At 34.3% G+C, this 16,630-nt stretch overlaps 1 long non-coding RNA gene across 2 annotated transcripts; it reads right to left on the reverse strand.

Moving 5' to 3' along the window:
* Positions 1–347: 347 nt before the first annotated feature.
* On the reverse strand, positions 348–8,539 carry LOC116421730. Of its 2 annotated transcripts, XR_004232231.1 has the most exons (4): positions 8,416–8,539; positions 6,464–6,515; positions 4,536–4,725; positions 348–387 (listed from the first exon to the last, which is right to left on the reverse strand). It is a non-coding gene; the product is annotated as an uncharacterized LOC116421730 (long non-coding RNA). The 2 variants fall into 2 exon arrangements; XR_004232230.1 differs by lacking the exon at positions 348–387 and having other exon boundaries at positions 4,499–4,725.
* Between the last annotated feature and the right edge of the window lie 8,091 nt (positions 8,540–16,630).

Genomic DNA, 16,630 nt, shown 5'->3' on the forward strand with positions numbered 1-16,630 from the left:
TTCACCTCAGAAGGTCTTTCTCTGAAGTTGGTGATTCCCCAGAATCCTACAAATATAAGTGATGTAATAAGAATTCCAATATAAACTCTCTAGCCCCAGTAAATCTCATAACATATTTGATCTTTATGATATGTTTATTTGTTTCTTTTCTCATATTTGTTACGTTAAATTGAGACCTGTATGTACTTCCACCTACACACACACACACACACACACACACATATACACACACCCTATGAATATTGGTGTTTTCTTCTATTTGGTCAGTCAGCGGGTTCTTTGGGCAGCAAAAGATAATTTCTATGCTAAATTATTTTTTGCTCTCTTCTTAAAAAATAATAAATTGCCTTCTTTACATGCATTTCTCTTCTTTCTTCTCATTTTCTGCTGTGGAAACAAATACTTTAATTAAAAAAAATAAAGTCCCCATGCACTTGCATAATCAGTCTGCTAACAGTTCTAACCAGGTCTTGGTTTTCAGTCTAGCAGCTGCATAGAGAAAGAAGTTAGAGGGGAAATGTGGTTTAACACTAGTATTATCTTCTAGATTCCCAGTGCTTACATATTTCATTATTCATAGGATTTGGAGCTAGAAAGGAAATTATCTAATTAAACTCTCTCATGTCATAGATGCAGAATTCTGAGGCCCAAGGAGGCTAAATGACTACAATTAGCAAATAGGAGAGCTAAGGCACAAAATCAGTACTCCAAAAACATGCAGCCACTCAGCTAAATTGTAAATTCCCTCTTTCATGATCTCTGTCTCCACTTTTTTGATCCTTTCTCCCCATTATTGAGTCTGAAAAAAATCCATTCATGATATGGTATTAAGGATCTTTATAAAATAAAAGGAAAGAACAATGTAATGTTAGATTCAAAGGAATGATTCTCTAATGGTAAAATATTAAGAATACAAAGGAAGTATTTTTGAACATATAACAAAGGGTTTTCTGACACTAACAATTCATGCTACATAAGTTATCTCTTTCTCTTTTTATCTGTTTAGTCAACCCCAGTGATTTAGCTGACTAGAAAAACCTCAAAGTCCACTCTGAATATCTCCTGTCATATAAGCTAAGCACAAATAAAACTCATTAATGATGGTAAGATTCATTATTTCCAGATTGATGTATCAATCTCAATTTCACTTCAAATAATTGATTAACAAAATTTGAGGAAATAACAAGAGTGAATTGGAAATGAACATAAGAGAATTGAATTTAATGTTGGAAGATATTTTTGAAGTCACCTCAATCTCATTTTACAGAAGAAGAAACTTAACTAAAGAACAATAATCCTTTTTTCAATGTCATATAGATTGTAAACAACAGAACTAGTTTGGAAACTAGGTTTTCTGATTTTCTACTTCAACATTTTATTTTCTGGAAAAGAGGTTATAAAGGTGACTTCCATCATGAGAAATATGTGTGAAAAGCTGTGTGCAATGCAGCCATGAGCAAGGTGCTAAAACTCTCTGGATTCCAGTATCATCATTTGTGAAATGAATATATTAATCTCAAAATCTGCTTCAAAACATACCTGAAGATCAAATGAAATAAAAAAATTGACTGAGTAAACCAAAAATCTCTATACAAGGAATTATTATTATCTTTTTATTATTATTGTCTTTGTTATGTTTCCATGCAGATAAGTTAATGTGAACAAATATCAATTAGCTAGAATAATTGTAAAATGAGATGTTTAATTTTTGGGTCACCTGGTAGGTAACCTATTTTTGGTTTTAGATAAGTTATTGAATATCTTGTTACTATGTTTGAATTGTGTATCCTGCCTAAATGAGATTGTAGTAATCATAACTAAACCTTTTTTTCCTAGTCAGACATCTTCAGGACAGGTAACATAAGGATATAGGAAGCCCAATTTGGATTAGAAATCTATGTTTATATTTACTAGCAATGTGGGCCTAGTTAATTAAGATTTAGTTGCATTGAAAGAGAGGGGGGAAAAAATAGCTCACATGTATAAAAATGAGTTTTCCCTAAATAGAGGGAACAAAGCATTTAACTGTTCAGTGTTTTAATTTTCTTATCTGAAAATTAGGAATAATAATACTTGTACTGCCAACCTTACAGAGTGGGTATGAAGATGGTGTTTTGTACATTTTAAAGCACACACACACACACATATATATATATATATATATATATATATATATATATATATATATAAATAACACACACACACACACACACACACACACACACACACCATTTTCCTGGAGAGCGAGGCTCAGAATTCAGGGCAGGAATAAAGATAAAGTGTAGGATGGAAGTGAGGAGAAGGAGAAGGAGAAGGAGAAAAGGAGAAGAAGGAGAAGAAGAAGGAGAAGGAGAAGGAGAAGGAGAAGAAGGAAGAAGGAAGAAGGAAGAAGAAAGATGAAGAAGAAGAAGAAGAAGAAAGAAGAAGAAAGATGAAGAAGAAGAAAGATGAAGAAAGATGAAGAAGAAAGAAGAAGAAAGATGAAGAAAGATGAAGAAGAAGAAAGAAGAAGAAAGATGAAGAAGAAGAAGAAAGATGAAGAAAGATGAAGAAGAAGAAAGAAGAAGAAAGATGAAGAAGGAGGAGGAGGAGGAAAGATGATGAAGAAGAAGAAGAACAAGAAGAAGAAGAACAAGAAGAAGAAGAACAAGCAGAAGAAGTTGATATACCCCAATGTAGCCAAACCAGATTAAAATGTAATTGGGAAGTATTTACCAAAAATTAAAATACCACAGGTCATAGATAATGTTATTATGTGGTTTTTCTAAGTCAATATGGTACAACAGGGATCTTATGTACTTTTAATGGTTTCTTCTGTTTCTGTTTGAACTTGAAGTTTGATACTATTGGTGTACTCATTGAATTCTGAGGCAGAATATTTGTTTTCTCTTATTTTTTTTCCTTCCTTCTTTCCATATGTGAATGTGTGTATAGGTGTATATTTATGAGGTATGATTTTGAGTCACATTCATTCCTTCATATACTCACTATACTAATATCTATTAAGTGCCCATTGTATGTAGAACACTGTGACACTGTGATCGATACTGGGTATGATACATGATTGAGAGTCATAATCCCTAGTCTAGTAGAACTACTTGTTTAGTTAAAAAAAAAAAAAAGAAAGAAAGAAATAGGAGATAAGTACAATAAAATTATCATTTCAAAAGTGATCTGACATACATTTTCAGAAATTACCAATGAAGGAATTTGTTTTGCTTGAATATTCCATTTATTTCAAGGTTATAAGCATTTGTTCTTGTTTGTTTGTTTTGCAGTTAAGGATAGAGGAGAGGGGAATTATCAACCCAATTGCCAAAAAGAAAAGGGTGAAGGAAAAAAGAAAGAAAAGATAATCATTGACTCTTTTAAATAATACACAAGAGAGGGGTAGCAGTTCAGTAGATAGAGCATCACCCCTGAAGTCAGGAGGACCTGAGTTCAAATCTGGTCTCAGACACTTAACACTGGGCAAGTCACTTAACCCCAATTGCCTCAGAAAAAAAGAATACACAGGAGGAAACAGAAAGAACACCATAAAAAGACTGAAAAGTAGGACAGCTTAGAAAGTTACATATTAAATTTAGTGTATACTTGAAAGGGAAAAAAAATAAGCTGTGTATTTATAGTTTTGTACAATCCCCTCTTCTATTTTATTTTTATATAGAAATATTCATTTTAATGATACTTTAATATTTACATTAAAATTAAAATAAATTTCAAAATATTTTAACGTGATATAATTAAATGGCAATTAAATGTAATTAAGTAGGCCTAGACATTTATTTTATAATATTGTGATGCGTGGGGCTGGATCCAGGTCGCCTGATCTGAGCCAACTTATCAAGACATATGACAGCTGTTTTAAGTATGTATGGTACTCTCATTGGGGTGGGAGATGAGATTCATTCCACTTGGTGTCGTTGATCAGATCCATGAGTGGAAGTTGCTGAGTTTAAAGTTGCATTGCTCTCATAAAGAAAAGAGTTTGTTAACTCTCTCAAAGTAAAATGGATTGTTGATGGGAAGCAGTGAGTCTCTCTGGGAGCCAATGCTGAATGATTGCTGATTGATACTAGGACCCTTTCTATAACTAGAATTGTATCACTCCAGGTCAGGTTTTTTTTTTTTTTTTTTTTTTCTAGTAGAAGATAAGGTTCTTGAGGGAAGGTTTTATTTTATCATTATGTTTTTTTTATATTCTCAGAGTCTCCCTAGTGTAGAACTTTGCAGCTGGTACTTAATAAATGTGTACTGGAGTAGATACAGGATCTCACAGTTACCTTTGGCTTGTGTGACATAAGTAGGCCATGAAAGAAGCATTCTTGTTCAACTGGCCCAGTAAAGAAATAGGACTGTACCTCTCCAACAGCAGACCCATCCCTGGGAGTATGTAATTAGAATCTTATAATCTGTATAAATAAGTATGAGAGCGTGATAAATATCACACACAGATCCTTAAATAATACATTAGACTTAATTGAATAAATGCATATATTATAGCCTTATAATGCATATTTGCCATAATGAGTTACCTTCTATGCACAAACAAACAGCAATTCTGATTAATCAGTTGGGGTAATTGTGCTATTAAAAATCCCAGCTCAATGAGAGCATTTCTTGTTGTCCAGGTGGAATGGGGGAGGGGATAAGAGAAACTGTTATCTTTCTTAGAATATTTGATGGTCTCTGCATTCTTCTGTGGATAACATTCTGATCTTGCTTCTGGGGATAGAAGATTAAAAAAAAAAAAAAACAAACATAGCTCATTTCCTTAAGAAAGTCATATACCATTAATGGAAAAAGACATACTCAAAGAACTATGATATTAGTGAGCACTAAAGAAAGATCCAAAGTGTTATAAGAAATTTAAGGAAAAGAGAGATGACATTGAACTAGAGTTTAAGAGATGATGTGTTTATAAAAGGCTTCACAGAAAATGTGTCTCCTTTGTTGAACCTTGAAGGAATAGGGAGATCTTGAGAGATAGGAATATGTATGGAGAACATTCCATTCAGTGAGGGGGATCTGAAAAAGTGGGCAAATTCATGGAAATAAGAATGGTTGGGATAAGAATAGGTGATGGCAAAGTCATCTGATTTGATTGGAACATACAGCACATGAAAGAGATTTGTATGAGAAAGTCAAAAAAGCAGAGGTTAGAGGGAGAACATGAAAGCCCTTGTATGTCAGGATTAATAGTGTATAATTTATTTGGCAAACAGTAGAGATATTTTAAAATAGAGTAGTTGTATAATAACCACCTTTGTGGAAATATAGTCATTTACAAACATCAGTTAAAAGTTCTGCTATGTGCAGTTTTTATACTAGGCACTAGAGATAAGGGGAAAAGAGCTGGGAAAAACTGCCCTCAGGGAACTTAAATTCTAGCAGGAGAAAAATGGCATCGATGAAGGCAAATACAAATTAGATTGACATCTAATAATGGCATATAGTTAATTTTAATAGATAACCAGTGATTATTTTTGTATATGTGGCACAAAAGTTATCCTCCAAGAACTGAAAAAGGATAACGGTGTAAGAAATTCAATTTTATACACACACACACACACACACACACACATTGTTATGCCAAAGTGTCCTTTTAATGTTGTGACCCAGTTTCTCCAATTGTCCTATTTAGTTATTCTGCCTTAGGCTATAACCTTTCCCTCTTAATGTTTGAGATAAAGGTTTTATAGATATTCCTTCTTAATGTTTGACAAGATGAAGGTTTATCCATTTTAGATGTCATTAGAATATCAGTAACCTCCCTCCATTAGGTTATCCCCACCTAGGTACCTCCATTATGTCATTGTTCTTGTTATTCTATAAAAAGCTCCCTGCCCCAATACTCGGGGCTAGACTCTTTGAGATGATAGTCTCATCTAACCCTGGGATCAACATGGATCCATTGGTCCCAGGATTTCTCTCCATTTAATAAACTATTGAATTGGTCTCTAATCTCTATCTTGCTCAGTTTCTTCGGCATTACAGTATCCCTTCTGCTGATGTAAATAACATCTTCTTGGTTTGATATGGTTAAAATGTTAAGATGATATGGCTAATAATAAAATAAAATTACCTGGTGGCCAACTTTCTTAGTTTTAGGAATATCAGCTCACTTGTAGCTTTGGAAGTAGAAAATGTTGAAATTATAACTTATGTGTCATGTATTTAAAAATGTAGGACCAGCCATTTTTTTTTTCTGATCTTCAGGATCTCTTAAATCTCTCCAAACAAGGAATTATTTGTAATAGATCAAGCAATTTCAGCTGTTTCCAGATGTCTAGGATACTAATAATTCAAATGAAATCACACTTCCATGAACTAACAAAAAAGAAGGTTAATTGCTAGGCCCTAATGTACACATTCAGTACTCCATTGTACTTTACCCAGTCACCGACTGCTACTGCTACCACTGGCACTACAGTGTTCCAGTAGCAAGATTGCATAAACTTACCAACAGAGTTGCAGTGGATCTCAATTCTATACTTTCACCTCTGCTCCCAACGCTGAGAAAAACAAAAAGACAGAAGCTTGCTTTTAAGTTGGAAGAGTGTTATAGGCCAGAACTCTTATACTTGAAATAAGGATTCTTACAAGTTGTTAAGTCAGTGGAATTGATGACAATGGTTATCTAGGTTAGCATGGTGCTTAATAGTTCTCTAGTTCAGTACATGTACTTAGCATTTAATATAATTCTACAAGATTGACACCTATAATGATGTAATTATAATAGAGCCTATAAGCTGGAACAAACTCAGTCAGGATGGGACTGAGAGACAATTAACTCCAGCTCACACCACGTGGTGGCTAGCCTGTCCTCCTGCACTTCACTGAGAACAAGGCTGATATGGAAGGCTCTCCAGAAAGCTGCCCAGTCCCAGGCAAGGAGACAATAAAGAATTTGGACTCTGGATTTTAACACCTGGCTATTCTTGTGGAAATTAATCTGCTGAAAATAAGGCTACCCTAGAGACTTCCACATTACAGGGGAGAAGTACAATACTCTGATAGCAATAGATTCAGGTAGAGATGTGGGGCCTAGAAATAACTTGGGTGAGAAACTGGGCTCAGTAAACCCAGGATTTGTTTAGCATAGAAGGAGGACAAAACAGTTTTGAGATTCAAGACTCTGTAAAACCATATTCAAAGGAGTCTAAAAGTGAGCAAAGGGGGAAAATATTAACAACAATAATATGTAAAATTATCAGAGATCTTGGGAGGAAGAAAACTAGGGGACTTTGAACATACTCAGATAAACCAACAAGGAACTTAATAATAACAGCAGGAAACCGTAACCCCTTGATTAGGTAAACAGGTCTAGACATCTATGAATAAACATTGTAAGACAAAGAAAATTGATCACACCAATGAGTCAGAGGGAACTGTAGATTTCTAAAAGAGCATGGAGCAACAGCAGGAAAGTTTCTCAATGATTTACAAGAGAAATAAGAATTGTGAAAATGAAATTTATAACCTGAACAACAGGAATTGCTGGCAAAATAACAATTTGAATCCATAGTGATTCAAAGAAGGAGAAAAGAGGAGACAGAGAGAAAGGAAGAGAAGGAAAAGAGAGGGAGAAGGAGGGAAGAAAAGAGAAAGAAAGAGACAGAGAAAGGCAGACAGATAAAGAGACAGAAAGAAAGAATTGGAGTGAGAATGAAAATACAAAGAAGTGGGGGACAGTCTAGAAGAAGAGAAGCAAAAAGCAGTAACATTAAAAAAATGTTCTGTATATAATTAAATCATATTGATGTCAGAGACAATTTTTAAAGTTTTTAAATCTCTCATGAGAAAATTGCAAATAAAAATATTCTGAACACCATAATTAAAAAAAATATATAAGAAAATTGCTCTGAACTTCTGAACATAGTAAACAAAATGCCATTTTAAAGAATCCACAGATTGCCTCTAAATAAGTGGGGGAATAGGGAATGCCCAAAATAATCTATGATAAAAGTATGTTGTAACTAAAAAGACTCAGATAAATTTAACAATTCTACTGATGATCATCAAATTTCACAAGTGATGAAAGGAAAGACCTTTAAATATGAATGAATGAATGAATGAAACATTTATTAAGCACTTATATATCTTAAGATCTAGGAACAAAGGAAAGGAACAAATACTGTGCTAAATATATAATTTGATCCTCCCAACTACTATATAGAAAAATAATTGAAGATAACCCATGCTCTCAAGGAGCTCACATTCCAATAAAAGAAGACAACACATAAGAAATTTTTAGCTGTTAATCAATTTTTAAAAGCCCTATGATCCTCAGAATACAACAGCAAGGCAAATGTTAATTCTTCATCTTTAGTATCATTATCACTGATAAAACCATATCAGCTGCTAATGTTGAATCATTTGACTATGCCATGAACTGTGGTGGCAAGAACTTACTTTCATGGGACTTCTGTGAAGCAGGTTATGTTTCCATAGGAGTTGCTTTTCAGGATGATGTTTGAAGGTGCTGGAAGGAGACCTTGCTATTCCCAAAGGTTTTTTGATTCAGGATCCTGGGAAAATTCCTGTGTGAGGAGAGGTGATGGTTAGACTTGCCTAGCATATGCTACCTTTTGCCATAACATAAAAGAAAGGAAAGAAAGAAAATAATAAAAGACTCTTCGATACTGCTGAAAACTACAAAATGGTAATGGAATAATGAAGAAAAAAGAAGCTGGAATATGTTAAAAGTCCTTAAATAAAACTCCAAATCATAGATTAGCTCTTTTCTGGAAAAATTATTAGAGAACTTGGCCAAGAATTGCCACAACATTAGAAAGCATGGACAGGTCAAGATCTATATCATTAGAGGAAAATCTACACCAACAATGTCACAAATTCATTAAATCTTGGAAATAGAAGGATATGCTAAGTGCATAAGAAAAGTATGAAGTGTTATGTCAGATGATGGAGAGGTTGCTTCTGAATGAATTGTCAATATCATTTTCTACAACTGTTACCTTATTCCTAATATTTTTTGCAATTGTCTCAATTGTCTTGTGACTTTATGTTTCTTCTCAGTATTATAATTTTCTTTTTTTTCCAGGTTAAAATTAGTCTTTCAGAGACAGAGAGATATAGAGAGACATAGCAACTTACACATCCAAAGTGAGAGTGAAACAAATAGAGAGAGAGAGAGAGAGAGAGAGAGAGAGAGAGAGAGAGAGATCAACTCATTATTTCATTGTTATAGGGAATTTCCTATGAGGAAATTGCCTTTGCCCTCAAAAATTAGCATTTCTTTGAAATTTGCAATCTAGAATTGGACATTGAAAAGTTAAATAATTTGTTTAATCATAAAGCCAGTATATATCATAGAGAAAAGACTTGAAAGGTAGTTATACTGATTAAATCTATGTCAATAAGTCTATACATATTTGCAAAACAAAACAAAACACATTTTTTAAAAAAAATCAGTAATAACCTTTGCCCTCAAAGAACTTATAATCAAATGGGGGAAACTTCATGTAAAAAAAAAAAGTTATTTGAAACAAGATATATTCAAGAACAATTAGCAAGAATCACAAAGGGAATGAACAAGCATAAAAGTAGACCAGGAAAGTTTGTTGTAGAGAATAGGAATTTATCTAAAATTTGAAGGAAACCAGTAGGGAAAGAATTCCAAACATGGGGGACAGACAATAACCCTGAGACTGGTTTTCTATCCATTATGTTATATATGGGGAAAATAATACATCAATGAATTCATAAGTTTAGATCCCCAATAATAATAATAATAATAATGCTTGCACTACCTTTTTCAAATTGTTATAAAACCGTAAGATGTAATATAAATGTTACCATTATAAGGAAACTGGGTCCTAGAGGGAAAAGGTTAAAAGGCTTTAGAGAAGATAAGAACCTGAGGAACACCTAGCCCAATCCCCTCATTTCATACATAAAGAAAAGTGAAGTGATATCCCGAAGGGAGATAGGCAGTGAGAGAACAGAACAAGGGGAAAAAAAAAAAAAAATATATATATATATATATATATATATATATATATGTATACATGCACACACACATAGATAGAGATACATATATATGTATAGATACACAAAATATGTATATACACACATATATGTAAATTATATACACAAACACCTACATATATACATAAATACTTCCACAAGTAAGGGTACTGGGTGTATGTGTGTGTGTGTGTGTGTGTGTGTGTGTGTGTAGTACATCTGTGCATGTGTGATTATATAGATACGTATCTTAACTTATTCCATCACAGTTCCCACAGCAACAATTTCTCATTTACTATGTATATCCAATTTTAATATACTGATAGTGTGAGCAACCAAGCTCACATTACAGATTCCATAAGAACCAAATCTAAGAACTTCTTGATAATTTCAACTTGTTAAAACTTTACAAAGTAGAAAAAGCACTGAGTCTGGAGTCAGAAAATCTAGATTCAGTTTTAGGCTCTGACATTTTCTAGCTCTATCACTAAAGGCATATCTTACTGTAATGCCGGAGAAACTGAGGCAAGATAGTGATTAGAGAGTTTTTAATATTTTATTTTAGAGGGAGAGATTGTGCTGGGGGCATGTTACCCCCAGGGCTGATGTCCAAAGCATCCAGCAGGGAATGTGAGGTTCCCATGATATATATATATGTGTGTGTGTGTGTGTGTGTGTGTGTGTATGTAGACATTCTGGTAAGTAGGAAAGGTCTGGGGTTATGATGTCTAAGATAGAAGATCTTTCTCCTTATCTGGATTAAACATTTACAGTTTATAATCTTAGTGTAGCAAGCCCTAAATTATATCAGTTCTAATGATCAGGAGGGAAGGGTGATGTTGCAACCAGGGGGATTGAGGCAGAACAATTAGAAACTGAGGTAGAAGGATTAGAAGAGAATTGTGGCACAACAATGCCTGAATGTCAATTTCCTTATCTATAATTGGGGAAAATAATTATTATAATACTTACCTCATACAGCCAGACCTAATAATTGTGCGACCTTAGGGAAATTTAGGATTATAAACATTTAATTTTGTAATGTATCTTTGAAATCATCTAGTCAAACTCTTCTAATTATGTAATAAAGAAACTGGAAATCTGAGAAACCATGTGTCACATCCAGGGATTTTGACTCCAAATTCACTTCTCTTTCCATTCATTGCATACAGATACCTAAAGTCATTTTATCTCTCTGAGCTTCAGTTTCCCTGTCTACATAATGGTGATAGGATTATTTGCTAGGTGAGTCAGTGGATAGAGTGCTAATACTAAAGTGAAAGAGACCCGAGTTCAAATGTAGTCTCAGGTACTTGCTAGCAGTGTGACCTTGAGCAAGTGACTTAAATTATTTACCTCAGTTTTTTCAAACTAGGAAATACAGATAATAATAGCAACTACATGCCATAAGTTATTGTAAGAATCAAATAAGATGATATTTATAAAGTACAGTTCATAACACATAGAAGGTGCTTAATAAATGGTTGCTTATTTTCCCTTCTTTCTTTGCAGGACTTGTCACATCTAAAATATTTACAAAGTATTCCACAAATGTAATCCATTGATCATCACATTACTTCTAATTCAAGAGAATTAGATTCTGACCTTTTCTCTGACACTTAACTCTAGCTGTCCACAAATCTTTAAATTTCTCTGAGCCTCAATTTTTCAACTGGGAAATGCTTGTCCTGCCTCCCTGAGGGGCAAAAGAATACAACTTAATTGTAATGACTTCAGGGTCAGCTACTGAAAACACCTTTTTTTTTTTGCCCCTCCTCCTCAATTTGGCTCCACCCACACAAGTAGCTTCATTTCTTACCAAGGATACATCTGTTTCCATATTCTGATTTCACATCAGATCTGAGTGATGGCTCTTGGGAAGTATACTTCATTCTGAACACGGAAAAGTGAAAAACTTTCTGTCAATGAAATCTATCTCAGTTTTGTATCAACAATTTGATTTCTCTATGACTTGTGTCTTCAGAAGTTTTGCTGTGTTAAGGTGTGAAATTCAAACATGAAATAGTATGCTTAGGACATGAGCTTTCTAAGAGAATAGAGTGTGACTAAAGAGAATCATATGTTAGAGAAAGAGCACCCAATTTGGAGTCAGAACACCTGAGTTAAGTACCATCTCCTCAAATAATCAGGGATTCTCCAATTTGCAAGAGACCTCTAAAATCTAGACTGATTAACATTGGTTGGAAATCCCCTTGCCATACTCAATTCAAGCTTTTTATTAAGTAACTTATATGCTAAACTCTATCATTATCTGTAGACATAACAATAAAATGTAAAATAACCCCTGCCCTCAAGGAGTTTACATTTAATTAAGAAGATATAATATTTACATAAACACTGTACTTTAAGGAGGGGGAGGGTACTCTTGTTTGGAAGGGAGGAAAGTTTAAGGAAAGTCATCTTTAAAAGCAGCAAATGAATCAACCTTTGAAGGAAGAGATACTATTGTACCTAAAGATCTTCAATGAATAAATTCTACCTGGGTCAAAAGGGTGGAAGCTACAGAGAGGCAGATTTTCCATTAATAGAATTATGACTATTGTTTCTATACCAGAGTTCTTGATTTACACAAATTGATTCACTCATGAGGCTTTTAAATAAATTTTTTGGAGCAGCTGTGATTGTTAGAATATATTTCATATCCTCCCCATCCTCCATCTTATGTAAAGGGGGATTATTTCCTCCTGTGAGTTTTCTTTAATGAGATTAATTATTTGCCAAAGTAAACCACTTGACAAGAATAAGGCTTTTGTTGTCTGGGCATGGGTTGGATTCTCTGAGATCCTAGTACTGATCAGTGCCTTCTGGAAAAGATGGGAGTTTTCCATGTCTTGTGTAGTGGTTCATCATTTAGAATCATCTTTGAAGTTCAATGGTTGAATCATTGTTATTCATACCCTTGAGTTCTTCCCTAGGACTTGGTCCAAGTCTTTCCCTAGAAGGAAACCTATCTATCCTTGTGACTTTAATAGGGAGTCATAAGTATCAAAAGACTATGAAACATGGAAATTCCTTAAGTGGGAGCATACAGAGCAGAAATGAGAGTGTATGGCACACAGTCCCTGTTCCCCAGGATCTTTTATTCTATTTGTAGCACATTGTCAAGGAGTCAGGAAGTCTGAGTTTAATTATGGTCCTAGATAATCACCAGCTGTGTGACCTTGAACAAGTCAATCGATCCTATTTACCTGATTTTCCTCATTTGTAAAATGGGGTAAAATAATAATATTTGTCTCATAGAGAGACAATAATATACAAATGTATATTATTACATTTAATATACATAAAATACTTTATAAATTTTACAGAACTATATAAATTTTAGCTTTGTTTTTATTGTTGTTACTACTACTACATTAATTTTAGGGGTGGCAGATAGATGTACCAACTGATTGCTCCCTCTCAGGTCTTGGATGGTGCCAGCCAGAGTTCATGTTGGAGGTATTTTAATTGGCCCTCAAGTGAAAATGAAGATGCTGACAGCTAAATGGATGTTAAGGGCTAGTGAATAGTATAAAGCAAGGGAAAGAGAGGACATGGTGTAAATGGAGAGTGTTTTGTAATCTATGTAAATAAGGGCTTATTTCCCAGGGAGCAGAAATTAACCTGCTGAGAATGCATGGAAAGAAGAAGTTTGAAAGGCAGCAGGAGGGTAATATGTTTTGAGCCATGATGTAAGGAAAGACAGAGTTAAGTAGAATCCCAGGAGATGATGTGAAAGGGACCAGAAAAGGGCTAAATTGGAGCTGGTGGCTAATGGTGCTGATTATTGGGAGCTGTCCATATCAGTTTCTTTCTAGCTAAGTAATGATAGCTATTGGGCAAAAGTAATTGGGCAAACTGGCTTGTTTCAGGAAGTCAGGGCTGAGGGTGCATGTGTGGGTGTGTATGTATACAGGGTAAAAGAGGTCAAGGAGTGAAGGAACATATTGCTTTATCATCTCTAGATAGAAATAGTTACAGTAGCAAAGATTTAAAGACAAAATGAAACTTAGAGATTGATTGTAATGCCTTCTATCACATTTTATAGGTAAAGAAACGGGTTTTAGGATATGAAGGCATTTATTCAAGGGAAATCGCTGCTAAATAATAGCACCCTAAGAGATACATAATGCACATACTATTTCTTACAATTTATAGATGGGAAAAATGAAGCTTAAAGTGGTTCTGGAATTTCTCCTAACAGGTATCAGAAATGGAATTGTAAACCAGGTCTCCTGACTCCAAATTCAGAGCTCTTTTCATCCCAAAATATGAGAGACCATCTTTCAGGCTCTTTTCAGTCAGTCAGCTAAAAAGGACTTAGATACCCATTACATACCAGACTCTGTACTAAATACTAAAGATATAAAGAAAGCAAAAATTCATTCATGCTCTTAAGTAATCTATGGGTTAAGAAGTCATCTAACAATCAGTGAACAGAGTCAAATATTTTTCAAAGTTGAGGAAAGTCCCAAAAAAGAACAGAAGATAGAATTGTGAAAAGATAGATTTCCCCTAATTGAAAGTTAGTACTCAATGACCTCTATATGGATGTCAGAGGGAGACAGATTGTAGCTGTCATGGATTCCTGCCCACGTACCTTCGAGTGGGATTGAAATCTGACTCTTCCTTCATGGGAGAAGGATTAGATTCAATCTGTGTGACTCCAGAGAGCAAGTTTAGGTTCAATGAATAAAATAACTGTAATGAAATTTATATCACATTCTGTAGTCTAGAAAATACTTTGCATGTATTAACTCATTTGATCCTTTAGAAGCCCCAAGGGGCATGTAGTAAATATATTCTTATCCAAAATTTGTGGACAGGGGTACTGAAAACACAAAATATTTTAAGCAACAACCCCAGAAACACAATTAATATAAAGAGTCCTTTAAGAGATCTGCAGTATTCCCATGGTGCTTATGGATTGAGGACATTTATTTCTTTAGAGACTGAATCACATGTTCCATGATATTTTGGGACCAGTGATATTTCTTCATTGAAGAGTCCTGGAGAAGTTCTTTTGTGGGAAGGGAAGTGTCAAAGTTGGAATGAAGGATGAAAGAAAATAAGAGAGAAATAGACATAAAGACAGAGACATGGAGATATGGAGACAGACAGAAATTGGCACCTCATGCTATAGGTGTACAAATGACTTTGAGGCAACTGGTGATCTTTCTCTAAGAGAATATGAGACTGACCCATTTGATGGGGAAAAAATGCTTTTATTCTACTAAAGCGAATCAAGGCACACAAACTACACTGTTGGCTGACTGGGATATTGTCTCTCAATCTTGCTTCATTTCAATTTGGAGCAGCTGTGATTGTATATGAATCTGATCTTTTCTGTAGGAACAGATTTCTTAGACAAGCAGATGTGTTTCCCCAATCTGAGAGACCTAATGTTCCTATGATGATAAGAAAGTTTCTATTCCAATCCATATTCTAAAGAGATTGACCTCAGGGCCAGAGCCTGAGCTGGGATTGCAACTAGAATGGACCAACATATGACCTTTCATCTCTAATAGTATTCAGAAGAAATGAAGTGGCATGCTTAGGCACTTAGGTTGTTGGAAATATTTACTGTTAACATATGATCTTGCATTTTATATAATTTTGGTCTTTACCACTGATTTTTAATAATTAATACCTAATACTGATTTTACTACATTTTGGTCTTTACTGATTTTATGTTTAAGGGATTAAATGGCATACTTGCTACTGCTAAAAAAAAAAAAAAGTGGAGGATATGGAATTTCTGGATCAATGTTCTCATGAAACTATCTAGAGTTTGGAAGTACTAAGACAACCAGGATCCTCCTTCTTAGGCACACAATCCCAAATCACATTAGCAATGAACCAATCCAGAATTTGAATGTATATCTCCAAATCCAGCCATATTTCTATGACATTGCAGAAGACAAAGTTTCAGAGAGAATGACTCCAAATCAGTGTTTGACCTCTGAATGGAGTCCTTCATTAGGAAACAAGCTCCCTGTCATCAGAAGTTTTGAAGAAGGAGTCTTTATATTCATTTCTATTTTGGAGATAATATGAAGGGAGTTTCTGAATTTAGCTGAGGATAGAACTAGAAAACCTTAATGATTTCTCCCATCTTATAATTCTATCATGCTGAGTAACTTATTTAAATCCACATAATTTAATTCAACAAGCCTTTATTAAGCACCAGAAGATGATGCATAGTGGAGTTAAAAAAGACAAAAATGGCAAGAATTCCAAGAATGGAAATACTTAGAGGAATAATAGGCAAGTATGGGACAGCTGTTTCTTCATTCCATGTGTTGTAATTTTACTACTGGATCAAATTTTATTTTTTCTGCCCATTTACTTTATACTTTCAATCAGTTACCAAGTTTTGTGCATTCTACTTCCCAAATGTTTCTCATATATCCTTTATAACTATCACCCTACTTTAGGGCTTCATCAAATAGTAGTAAGAGCATTGCAGTAATCTTTCATATAAATTGGACCCCATATTATTTCATATTCTCTGCTTCTCTAATCTGTCTTCCAAACAGCTGACAAATAATCTTCCTCAAACATTAATTCTTAAAGTCCCAAACTCATAGCATTTCCTTCCTTTAGTAAAACATCTTTGGCAACACCCTACTGTTTC

Source organism: Sarcophilus harrisii, chromosome 2 (genome assembly GCF_902635505.1).
Source record: "Sarcophilus harrisii chromosome 2, mSarHar1.11, whole genome shotgun sequence".
In the NCBI taxonomy this organism is placed as follows: Eukaryota; Metazoa; Chordata; class Mammalia; order Dasyuromorphia; family Dasyuridae; genus Sarcophilus; species Sarcophilus harrisii.